At 42.9% G+C, this 13,355-nt stretch overlaps 2 long non-coding RNA genes across 2 annotated transcripts; one reads left to right on the top strand and one right to left on the bottom strand.

Annotated features, from left to right (window-relative positions):
* Positions 1-5,297: 5,297 nt before the first annotated feature.
* Positions 5,298-7,500, bottom strand: LOC144388355 (uncharacterized). The gene is made up of 2 exons (XR_013452691.1): positions 5,638-7,500; positions 5,298-5,508 (listed from the first exon to the last, which is right to left on the bottom strand). It is a non-coding gene; the product is annotated as an uncharacterized LOC144388355 (long non-coding RNA).
* A 2,272-nt stretch (positions 7,501-9,772) lies between these two features.
* On the top strand, positions 9,773-11,659 carry LOC120833416 (uncharacterized). Its single transcript, XR_005714314.2, has 2 exons — positions 9,773-9,839; positions 10,299-11,659. It is a non-coding gene; the product is annotated as an uncharacterized LOC120833416 (long non-coding RNA).
* Positions 11,660-13,355: the final 1,696 nt, after the last annotated feature.

Raw genomic sequence — 13,355 nt, 5'->3', positions numbered from 1 at the left:
GTCAGAGTGTCCCAGTGCAGCACGAGGGACGGCGTGATAAGCCCTGTTTACTGTGGTGTAACAGTGATCCAGCGTGTTCTCCTCTCTGGTGGGCATTTAATAAACTGTCTGTACGTTCGAGTTTGTGTGTGAGATTTCCTTTGTTAAAGTCCCCGATGACAATAACTAAAGAGTCTGGGTTGGTCCGCTCCACACGTCGTATCTGGTCGGCGAGTGTCCGCTGGGCCTCGTGCACGTTGCCCGCCGGCGGCATGTAAACACCGACCAGGATAAATGAAGCGAACTCACGGGGGGAATAAAAGGGTTTGCAGTTGATGAAGAAAGTTTCCAGATCAGGAGAACAGTGTTGTAGGATCACCGTTACGTCGTTGCACCAGCTGTTGTTGAAGTAGAAGCAGATTCCTCCACCCTTCGTCTTGCCGGAGAGCTCCGTGTCGTGGTCCGCTCTGAGCAGCTGAAGCCCGCCAGCTGGAGCACAGAGTCCGGTATCGATCCGCAGAGCCACGTCTCCGTGAAGCACAAAACGGAGGATGTAGAGAAGTCTCTGTCTCTCCTCATCAGCAGCTGAATTTCGTCCAGTTTGTTGCACAGTGAGCGCACGTTGGAGAGAAAGATGCCTAGCAGCGGAGTGCGAGAACCACGTCTGCGGAGTCTCACCAGCGAGCCGGCCCGTTTTCCTCTCCTACGGCGTCTCACCGCGTGACGAAAGGTGAGCGCACCTTTGACTAGAAGACAGCACAGGATGGCGAGCCCTGGCAACAACAGATACCCTGTTTCCTGCTTTGAGAACGCTGTGGAATGAAGAATATCTACATCAAGTGTGGTAGGATTGAACTGTACAAACACATTCAGCTCTGGAGACAGACATACATTCATTCAACATACACACATTTCCTAATACGGGTCCCTCACTGGGGCTGAAGTAAGAACTGTGACTCTTACTGAGAAAACCCAGGGACTTTATTGTGTTTTATATGCTTACAGTTCATTTTTGTATTTTCTTATTAAATCTTTGTAGAAACCTAAATTGTAATTTGAATTTCCATTTGGTCCCTCCCCCCTGCTAATTATTGATAAACTGCTCAATATGCAGTTAATAAACGTTGGGCGTGTCCTCTGTTTCTACGTTACTGGTCCAGTCCCGAGTCTGGAATCCAAACAGTTTCCCCTATTATCATTTTTCACATTGTATTTAGTGGTAACCTGTAGTGGTTACATACGCTAACCATATCTACATTTTTTGCTCAAAGTTAGAAAAATGGTGCTAACGCTACATGGGGGAGATGAGTTATTAGGTACAATACTTTGAAATATGAGCTTTTGGCTAGCCAAAGATATAGGCTAAGCAAGACAAGAATCTATCTCTTCCTGTGTCCTGGCAAAGAAATTAGTAATGCCAAAGATATCCTTTAATGCACTTAAGCCTTTGTGTGTTTCTACTGTGTTATTTTCTGCGCCCTCTTAGCAATTTAGCATCTTTCAGGCAGTGTAAATGGTCAAAAAAGTCATTTGAGTGAAGGATGAGGAGCCCCAGAGCTAATCAGCGCTTGGCACAGCGGCTGGTTTATAAGCTAACTGATAGAGGAGGCGAGTGAATGGGTGATAGAGGTAAGAAGGGAGGGTAAAAGGGATGAGGACCAGGGATGATACCCACATGAAATAGAGCAAAGCCTGTCACAAAGCACTAAGAGGCAAGTCAGCACAGCTGCCATCGGCATTTTGTTGAGGATTTGTTCTATTTTCTTTTCTCCACCACACAGCATCTTTTTTTTTTCTTCCTTTCAATCTCTGAAACATATGAAGCACACTCCTACCTGGACCTCATTCACCAGCCAAAGGCATTTATCCAGGAGTCTTCACACAAATTTGCATCAGAATTACCTTCAGAGGTACTAATGTTAAACTCTCAAACCACTGATTCTGCGGATCACTTAAGCCCCGAGCTTATCTGGGTTATTATAATTTTTCGAAGGATTTCAAAAATCATATTTCATGAGGGAAGGTTGAACCACAGACCATTCCCAAGGTGTTATTTCCAATATGCTTTCAGGCGCTGTCTCTCACACACACACACTCCTGTTTACCCATTTGTTGCCTTGACATTGTGGAATGAAGCACGTATCTTCATGCAAATCCGCTTTTGGCTTCGTTTATGGATACTTCCGTGAATAATGTTATTACATATTAGACTAAAAGTTTGAAAAGTTGATCGGTAGTTTACAGTGTGGAAACTGAACCCTAAAGTGAATTAATCTATAGGTCACACAGTCAAGGGGAATTGTTGGACAATATACTTGACAGAGGAACACTGCGTGATATGCTGTAGGAGTATTTATTTTGGTGTACATATTTTGGAAGTTCAACTTTTTATTATGACCAATTGTACTTGCATTCAAATGTACAAAAAAATAACTTAACCAGTAACCAGAAAAAGAGAATATTTAAAGCTACAAGAAGTAATGGAAGTGAGGATAAAGTGTGTCTTACTAACCATGAAAAAGATAAGGATGCAGGTGCTTCCGCTTGTATTCAGGAAGTTAACATCATGAACAGGTTTTGTTGGCTTGGCTGAAGAAGGTAAAAAAAAGGCATATTTTTCACTTGCCTTGGTGGCAGCTCCTCACACTGTAAACTGTTGTCTAAGTCTACAATTTTAACTTCCATTGATCTCGGTCCCATCCCAGAAAGAAAAGAGGCCCTTAGACTAGATGTCTTCATAATAGCTTACCAAAATTAGCTTTTTTATGGTTATAATTATGCCACTTAAAGTTTCTTTTTTATAAATATATACAGTGCTGTGAATAGTATTTGCCCCCTTCATGTTATTTGTCACACATAAATGATTAAAATCAATAATTTTAATATTAGACAAAGATAACCTGAGTAAAGACATTTAATTGGTTATCCCACCCCTTGATGAATGATGAGATTAAAATTTTTTGTAAAATTTAGTAAAATTTCACTAACCACACCAGACCTGATTACAACATTTAAAAACTGCATTTTGTATTTACTACAGTTATCGTTGTCTAATTTGTTAAATGTTTTAGATCATTAAACAAATTAAATTAAGTGTGACGGATAAAAAAAACAAGATGGCAGGAACAAGGCAAATACTTTTTTCGCATAAAAATATAAATATATATATATATATATATTACGTGGAAATAAAAGTGAGCTAAAATGTTGGTGTTATTTGTTATTATTGTACAAGAAGACTGTTTGCATACACAGCCATGTTGGTCGGCCACTCTAAAACCTGGAAGTCCTTTTTCAAACTAAGATTTGAGTGTTTTGAAACCTACATTTGGGCTTTCTCTTTTTCATTTTCTTTTGTATTTCCTTCTAATTCGGTTGGACTAACTTTGTTCTTCCATCCCATCCATTGTTAATGTGTAATTAACCGGGGTACAACAAGGTTGTGATTAAACCAAATGATCCTAAAAGTGGATGAATCATCAAGATCTCAAAATGAAACCTCCTATTTTAGTTCCTTTAAAGCTCTATTCCCTTTAAGCAGGTTCCCTTTAATCAATGACACTGTAACTTCCTTGTTTGGGGCTCTCGCTTGGACAAGTCAACAAACCTGCTGTCTGTGATGGATGTGAAATGTGGCTAAACTACCAACTCTGAACCTGCCCTTCGCCTCACGACTCATTGTACTTCATCACTTCCACCCTGAGCACCTCATCTGTATGGGCTGATTTGTCGCCAGTCCAACTGATATGTACAGTATGACACCAGGGAGGTGGAGTCGCCCTCCCCACTGTGACACCCACCACCCCGCCCCATCCTATCATATACACTGCTCTCCCTCAAAATTAAAAATGCATCAGGGAACGGATTAGATGCACGATCCCCAGCTCTACTGATCCGAATGGTGAAGCTGTCAGGAAAAAGGATTGGGGGGAAGGAGGGGGTTGATAGACTGGAGATGAAGGGAGGAAGAGGGATGGATTGGTGGGAAGTCGCCCTCCCTCCTCCTTTCCTTCTCTTTCTTCTCCTCCCTCCCTTACTGCAGACTTCTCGACCACCCTCAGCATACACTCAGTCACTTCTTTTATTTACTGCTCTTTCCTCAGCAGACTCATCCCTCGTATGCCGTTTGGGTTGAGTAGCCTTTTCCTCCCTCCTCCCTTCTCCTTTCCTAGCCATCCCAGTGTCTTCCTTTCAGTTCTTTCTCCCATTCCTTCAGTCTTTCTTTTTCCCTTTCTTCAACAGCATGCACAGCTTTTACTCTTCCTGCCACAGATCTGTTGGAATGAAATTTTCATCTTTAACAGGCCTCTTGATTCATGATGGATTATAGTTCCAATAGTGAAACGTAATGGTATTTACGTCCCTCTGATGTCGTTTCTTAGAAAATGAGACAGCCCAGGTGAAGATTGGTGATTTACTGCATATAGTATACGCCAAAAACCATAATACTGTTCCAACGCTGCCAATTTCATCACTATGCGTAAGCTTATGAATCCACTTGTTACATGCAATTTTATCAGGCTTCTCCATCCCAAGCCCATCTGGGATGTTAAAGCCCCTCTGCAAAGATATCAATGAGAATAATACCCGCTAAACTACTGAATGTCTGAATTTTCAAGAATCCTTGTTTTTATATATTGGTTTGGTTGGAAGCGGCGATAGAAAGTGTGTCTGAGGACCACAAGACATTTTCATTATAGTATATCTTGGCGTCCTTTTTCAGTCAGCAACAGTGGGCTTGTAATAATACATAATTAGCATTTCATCTGAGAAGAGCTGGCCACCTGAAGAAATTTTGGAGGTTGGTGCTGCTCAACCCTATTAGTAATAAACACAGCATTAGCTGTAACGATTCAAAGAAACTGCAACTAGTGTAACTTCCTGTTTTATTCTTTTGACCACACTCCTTTTCCCCCCACACCTGCATTTCAGTTAACCATCACCTCATCTATACCTCCAATCACTCACACGATTTTCTGTGTACACTCAAAAAAATGTTACCGTAAATTAACAGTATTTTACTGGTAGCAAGGACGCCGGGAATTTACTGTTATTTTACGGTATAATACCGTAAATGGTTTTTACACTATGTTACCGCAAAATGGATTACTGTATGTTACCGTAAACTTGAATAAATTTTACTGTGAATTAACTGCAATTTACTGGCAGTCGACGCTAGTAACTTACTGTTTTATTTACAGGGACCTACCGTGATATACGGTATGTTGTCACATATTGGATTACAGGAATGTTACCGTTTACTTATAACCGTATACTTTTGCATTTAATTCCCGACAAATTAAAGACAACCAAACTCATTTCGGTCATAGTGGTTGGAGTTTATTAGATGCCCTTAAGACAAAAATGTTAGGCATTTGTAACCAAGAACGAAAACATGAAATATGCCGCATGTATACAATCATAAAGAAATGAATCATAAAATCATTAGGAACAAGGTAAACTAACTGCACGCTATGGAACACTTTCAAGTGACCGCAGCAAACGGCTGGCGTCCTTAATCCAGTGCCTCTGTAAAACAAACCAAAATGAAATATTTAGAAACACTGTCATTGGTAAAATATTAAAATTACAAAGATGAGGAAGACAACAAGATGTAAGGAAGGAGAATGTTAATCATGTTAGGCAAATAACACTTACCAACGTTACTTGGAGAGACGAGCCAATGAGAAACTCCTCCCATGTTGAACTGCTCAGGTGTTCTGGATGAACTGAGATTACGCGTCTGACGTCACGTTCAGGAGCAGTCGGTCAGATTAACACTCAAATGACTTTTAGGCAATGAACACTTTAAATAATAATAATTTACATTCCGGCGACTGAAACGACAGCGAAGGCGGCGCATGGGATAGGGAGGGTGTGCTGTGCAGCACAAGGTTGGCGGTTCGAATCCTCGCTGCTTCCTGTGCCAAATTGAAGTGTCACTGAGCAAGACACCTAACCCCCAAATACTCCACATAAAATTATGTCAAACCATGGGCGTTTGGGGTAAAAGTGATAGCTGCATGTAAGTCAAAGTCATCATCGTATCTCATGAGATACTATCTCATTATGATGACTTACAGGACCTGTTTTTCAGTGGCTGACATGGGCTTCCATACATTAACCTACTGCACTTGTATGTGTATTTCCACCACTTCATAAAATATATGTAACATGCAGTTGAATTACGGTAGTTTGCTATTATTGTAAATTGACAGCTTTAACTGTTTATTCATGACTTTGGCCGTTAATTTACAAGCAAGGGATGGAAATTTAACTGTATGTTACAGTTATTATGACATACTGTAAGATACCGTTAGAAACGCATCGTAAATTTACAGCAATTCCTTACAGTGTACTTAGACAGCAGAGCTCCTACTGTCATTTTGTGTTTTTTTTGTTTCAAGCCCTTTTGTTTTCCCCTTTTCCAGCGTGTCAAGTCCGCTTGTGCCTGTGCTGCTTTGGAGTTGTTTTGCAAAGTAAAGTTTTTGGTTGCCAGTAAAGATCCTAAACTTGGAAAAAAGTAGTTTTGGGATTTTCATTTCATTCCTCTGCGCCTGAGTCTCAGTCCTGATCCCTCGCATCAGCTAGTTTCATCCGCCTAAAATACATTCCATCACATCTTTCAAAATAAAATAATGGTGGTTCCAAGTCTGTCCTGTCAGTCTGGACACTACAAGCTGCTATTTCATTGGCATGGGATCACTGGTGAGTGAACTGAAAATAGAGACTACATTTTTTAAATACCTACACCACAATATGTTAAAGGATGCTGCATCCCAAATAAAAGTTAGGGAGGTGAAGAAGTGTTCATTCAGTTGTCCTGGAGTTGTGGAGTGTCCTGCTGACCTGCAGGCTTTTCACACCGTTTGATCAATGCCTCATCGACTGCAGGCCATTCCAAGTTGTCACTTCCTCTCTGAGGTGATGAGCCAGAATGTGCCTCTCCAACTGTCACCTTTGCACCTCTTCACCCTCCTTCCTCATGTCGGTCAGCTTCATTCTGCTGCGGCTCATCCTCGTTCTGCACTCAACATAGTTAAAGGGAAAAATGAACGGGTTGCTCTTGATTGAAATGATATTATCATTATTCACTCACTGGGTGGTGTTAACCCAACTTAGTATGAAGGGTCAGGGCGAAAAGAGCACGTCTCAGTCTGGAAATGTTTTTAAGTTCAGTAAGTCCATCCATGTGTGTTCTTCCCTCGTATCTGGGGCCGGGTCGTAGTCCAGAAGACCGTCCCATCAGCAAAGCTCTCCAGTTCTTTCTGGGGACCCTGATGTGGCCAGACAAATATGTAATCTCTCCAGCGTGATGTGGGTCTACCTCTCAGGCCCTTAGCCTGAGGATTCTGATGAGATCCTGGATTGGTTTTCTTGAGCCCTGTGAGTAATAGAAAAAAACTAAGGTTAAAATACAGCAAAAAAAACAACAAAAACAATACTAATACTTTTATTTACAACACCTAAATATAATTGAAGAACAAAACACCAGTAAAACAACGGTGAAACACGAGCAGGACACTTTTAAGACACTCGTAAAACATCGCCATCTCTGTGACTTTGTGCTGCAGCTCTCCTGCTGCATCACTTCCTCCCTCATCACAGGCTCTCAGTCCCGCCTCTCATTTATTGATTGACATAATATCTAGAAAGCGGCATTTCTTAGCTTTCAGGATCCGTTAGAATTACGTTGATTATGCAAATAGTTAAGGAGTTACGATCATGTCACTTTCCGTCGCCGGCAAAAGGCTTCGGATTAAAAGGGTTAAAAGACAGTCAGTCCGTGTGTCCAATCAGAAGGGTCCGTCCTCTGCTTCCTGCTATAAGGCCCTCCCCTTTCCTTACGTGATGAAGTCTTCATCACGTTTGCATACGTGGGAGGGGTGCTCGGCTCGGACAAAACAGTCTTTTTTCTAAACCAAGTCAAGGTCCACTTATTTTAATTAGTTTGTTAATTTTATAAACAGGTTTTGTTAAACCTAACATGCATTTCTGTAACATAAGGAAACCTGACAACTAAAGTAGACCTACTACAGAAGTTTACTTGTAAAAGTAGTTAACAAAACCTGAAAGGCTCATATTATAGACTCCTATTTGCTCACTTCACGAAACTTAACTTTTCAGGTTTGCACTTACAATTTCACATTTGGTGTTTCGTCATCTCCATCGGATTCACGGCGCATGTGTTGAGGCAGTTTGCTTATTCAACCCATGCAGAAAGAAATGCTTGCTGACGTAGATGCGACTTTCTCACCTCCTTCCAGATGTCCGCCCTTAGATGTCAGGACGTAAGCCTCACCTTCTCCCAACAATGGTTCGTCCACATTCAATGGCAACGTTTACTTCACACCCCCCCCCCCCCCCCAACACACTTCTTCCGTTCCATTCCTCCACCCCCTTTGACATTCACTTTGCGCTCCAACTCCATCAGGTCCCATCTCTGAGAAAATTAGCATCTCTTTGAATGAGACGCTTGAAAAAAAAGAGTGGGGAGGAAGCAAGAGGAGAAAAAAAAAAGGAAGACGGGGAGGGAGGCAGAGGCGGAAGAAGGAGGAATAAGGGAGGGGGGCAGGAAAGGGAGTGTATTTGGGTGAGGTATATATATGTGTGTGTGTGTGTGTGTGTGTGTGTCTGTGAAACGAGGGGGGGTTTGATAGCGGGGGGGGGGGAGTAGGCACTAGATTAAATTTTGCCGTCTAGAAAATGAGAAAAAAGGGCCCCCCTCTATCTCCGGGAGTCTACTGGGGAGATCTTTATTCTGATTCTTGTTAGAATTGTTTATCACTGTGACAGAGCAGGCCGGGTGGAGATAAAGGCAGTGCTCCATCACAGCGTTGACAGTGGTAGGACACGCGCTGGAATGAAAGGAGCCAGGGAAATATTATTAATAGATGCTGACTTGATTTGCCTGGATTGCACGTCAAGAAGTGGGGGCCAGGGCTTGATTGCAGCCCTGTGAAGTTCCGTCCAAAAAGGAAGCTATTTTTCATTAAGTGATAGAAGTCTCCCCTCTAACTGTCTCCTCCTTTTCTTCTGCTGCTCTCTCCTCATGCGCTGCTTTCCAAGGAGCTGATAACTTATGCAGTTTATTCCAAGCATGCTAATTTGTGTCAATGCAGCAGAGACGAAGAGGAGAGGATGGAGGGATGCAGCGGGATATAAAAAAAAGTGGGACTTCTCACACTCTTCACAACATTGTCTTACGTGTTGGTATGATAGCATTTTTTTGGTAAAACGGTAGCCTCCCGCCGTTCACAATTGGCCTATCGGCGCCATCTATACAAGTGTGCGGAGCTGCAGCGCCCACAGCCCCGACGCTGAGACACCTGCACGACTCCCCCATTCCTCCCCCTCTCTTGCAGCAACAGATAAAAAAGAAGTATATAAAATGTGATTACACAGGCAGCATGTTCACAGGCACTGATACGCCGGGGCACACTTTATTTTTAGAGTGTTGCATTACTAATGGATATACAGGAAGATGAGGATTTACACCCGCCCACATACAATGCAGGCAGATATGAGCAAGCAGAGTCAATGCATCACATTTATGTGCAAAGCATCCCCCCCCCCACCCCCCCCCCTTCTCTACCACTGAAAAAAAGAAGCAAAGAAAAGAAAGAAATTGATTCACAGACGGGGGAAATGCAGCTTTTATGTGTCGTGTACAAACTTGTGAGGTGGAATTTAGGAGGTGCTCGTGTTGGTGTTCTCTGGTTAAGACGGCAGCTATGAGAATACACACACCTTTAACCTGCATCTGCTGGACATCGAGGTACAGAGTGTGTGTGTGTGTGTGTGTGTGTGTGTGTGTGTGTGTGTGTGTAGCGGAGACAGATGGAGCAGCCTGAAGCACGGTGAGTGTCTCACTGATTTATCTTCTTTTTTTTTTTTTACTTTGGAGTTCTGGTGTAAAAAGAATAAAATCAGCACACCTCCCTTCCTCTGTGTTTGCACACATCTCTTCCTTTCTCTCTACCTCCTGCTTTCCTCCTGTGTAATTAAGTCTGTTGCAGTTAATTTATGCACCGATATCTCCAGTCGCTGGCATTCCTGTGAAATCCTCAAAAACATTGTGAGGCTTTCTTTAATTGGATTCTATTGGCAGCACACTGTTTCAGCGCTAACATTTACCATATGAAATTCTTAGATTGGCAAATATTTTCTCAAGTGTATTATATTGGGTTATTCCCCCCCTCCCTCCCCCCCCACCCATGTGTGACATTTGCTGATATTTTCAGGTTATTTCCAACAATGGATGGTTATCAGAGATTGTCTTTTATATTTTTTCCGTCTTCCCGTTCATTGTTCTGCAGGCAGATGTGATAGAAAAGCTTGTGTGGTTGAAATTGAGGAAGAGAAAACTGCAGGTAAGAATGTTCTGTATTTACTTTTGGTGCACTAATAAATAATAGTAGACGGCGCACAATAAGTCTCTCTGTCTGTATGTGTGTGCACGCAGGTGAGTGGGATTCCATTTATCCCATTAAATCTAAACTAATTCACTAAAAGCTCGAGTGGGCTTGTTCTGTTAACCGGGGTCAACAGTTTCAAATGAGCTATTAAACGACTGCTGGAAGTGACAAATCTCAGAGTGTCATTCGAGAGCCTCTTTAGGTGTGACTTCCCCCCTTAATAACATCTCCAGATATGTGAGAATACTATTAATTGTGCACTCGGTGGTGCTGCGTGCCACGCCCTGCGTTCCCGAGGAGCTTGACTTATTTGCTCCTCTCGATGCTCTGAAGTAGGTGGCGACTTACACTCCCAGGAACAATGGGAGAATATTCATCAAACGTCTCATTTGATTTTTCCTGCCATCGTTCTTTTTCTTCCTCTCTCTCTCTCTCTTCCCCTCCTTTCTCGGATTGCTCGCTCTTAATATATGTCTCGCTAAATTGCTGCCGACATATGTGCGTATTTGGTTTTCTGTGAAATATTTGATTGCTGCTTCCATTGTCTGTGGCAGTTTGTGTTAAGGCGTCGTGGCATGTAGGATCTTTCTCTCTCAGTGGTGAGGAGATAGAACAATTGGACTTTGCTTTAAGAAAAATGGGACAAACCAGAGGAAGAAATGTGAAAAACACGAGCAGAGTGGCTTTTTATTGTCCTTAAACGGTGAGTAACAACGTTGTGTGTTGTGCTGCAGCAACGAGAACAGTTGTTAATCTGCCGTGCAGTCAGATGCTGCAGCAATGCGTGTGCGTTATAACACGTTTCTGTCTCACAAGAGTTTCTACTCTTAGATCAACACCCCCCACCCCCCCAAAAAAAACCTGCAGCCACTGTCGGCATATTGCTGATTGTTTTCTGTTTGGGGCTCATGGGAATCTAAAGTCTGATGAGACAACGTGTTTTGCTGCCATTGCTGCAAAAGCTCATGTTTTATTTTTAAATGGCTGAATTGAATTGACTGTTTCTAACATCTGGTTATTTGTCGGCTGTATTTATTATCCCTTGATGATCAACAGTGAAACGTGAGTGTAAATGTACGGGTGAGGACGGAGCACATCGACAGAAGGAAGAAGCAGCAGTCTGAACACAAATGGTTTTCATCTCACCTCATCGGCCCTCCACGGGAAATCTGTTTTTTCGTAACAGAAGTGGGAGTGGGAATGTTTGTGTGACATTTTGTTCTTGTTTGAAAATTAAATAAAATAAATGATGTAAAAAACAATGTACCTGTAAGCCCCTGGCCTCAAATGATTTAGCAGACCAAATCCAGGTGAAGATAGCCGGAGATATAACCATCACTACCGTTAGCTAAAGCAAAATGAGCTATTGCTTGCTTGAAGATATAATTAAAAACGCAACATTGTGATAATAAACAAGGCTAATCAAAAATGAGTTATCATATATATAAAAAATAAGCTAAATAAATAGTGCTAAAACATACACTAACTGTCAGAATATTTAAAAGTATTAAATTGTCAAATAATTTACTGTTTTGATTTTAAAATAAATTTGACTTCAACAGACATGAAGCTAATAAAAACTGAGTAAGTCATAAATCATCCTCTGCTTTTTCTCAAAGAAACTGTGTGTAAAGATATAATAGCCCATGTTTATTTGCTAAAGACATTCTTTACATGAGGTGTTATTATGAAGGTTCTGTTCCGATGATCCCACCAAGCAGATGTTTTACTGTATCTGTAATGCGTTTGGCCCGACCAGCCTAAAACTTCTAACCACTTTTCTCCTCTGAAACAGTAGCAGAGTACAGAAGATGTCGCTTCACATCACACAAGAGCCACGTGTCGTACAGTTTACAGACAATGTCCACCTCCCGGTTCCACTCCGTTATGTCTCTGTGTGTGTGGAACTGGGACATTAAAAAATCATTCAAAGATTTCAAGCTTTTTTTTTAAACATCTGCCCACGATCTCCATACAGTGGAAGGGAAGGAACACCATTGTACCGTTGGCCTGTTATATATTATTACAGATAGGATAAATTAAAGGTGAGCGTTGGTACACGGCCAAACCGAAAAAGGTTTACACGTGAGCACAGAGCTAACAGTCATAACCACGCGGGGCGATGAAAGGTCAGGGAAAAACCTGGTGCACAACTCGCGCTGCTGCCTCCAGTTTGTCGGTCCGCAAAATGTCAGCGGCCCCCTCCCTCTCAACCGGGGCGCATGTGGCACCGGGGCGGGTGTCGCTGTTCTCAGACGGCCTCATGGTGACACTCTGCTGAGAGAAAAAGAGAGGCAAGAGAGAAACCCCCCCCCCTGAGAAAACCCCGTCTTGAAGCGAAAGAGAAGAAAAGGAGGTGGAGGAGGTGGAGGAGCAGTGCTTGTTTTCCCGCTTGTTATCTCCTCACTCTGCTGCAGCTGCCTCGTTCCGCCGCACAAACACCTGCCGGCCTTCCATGACACCGAGAGGAGAGTCAATGGTGCCGTGTGATAACCTGGCCTGTCTGTGCACAGGGAACGCCGCACCTTGTGGACGTGGTTAAGATGCTGTGACACCACCCCCCCCCCCCCCGCCCCCGCCGCCCGGCTCAGCCGCTCACTCCATCTCGGCTTGTTTACTCTGTTTATGCTTTTATTTTTGTCTCCTTCTCTCTCTCCTCGGCTGCCTTTGATCTGGGCGTTCAGAAGTGGGTTTTTTTTTAAAACGCTCCTCTTTTGTTCCCCCTCGGTCCCCCGTCCTCGTTCCCTGCGAGTGGCGTCTTCAGAACAGTAGAAGCGTCCAATTCTGTCACATTTCTGTCTCGCCTTTGTGTGCGTCTGCGCCGCAGTGTGTCTCTGCCTGTCTACTGTACTGTGTGGGCCTCCGCGAACCCGGCAGAGAATTGGACTACACAATAGTGTGACTTTACAATAGCTGCCGTGGCGTTATCTTGTCAGTGGAGGAGAGGCCCCTTTTGTC

This window comes from Gasterosteus aculeatus, chromosome 15, assembly GCF_964276395.1.
Source record: "Gasterosteus aculeatus chromosome 15, fGasAcu3.hap1.1, whole genome shotgun sequence".
Classification (NCBI taxonomy): Eukaryota; Metazoa; Chordata; class Actinopteri; order Perciformes; family Gasterosteidae; genus Gasterosteus; species Gasterosteus aculeatus.
The sequence above is the reverse complement of the archived record's forward strand: the minus strand, read 5'-3'. Positions and strand labels throughout refer to the sequence as shown.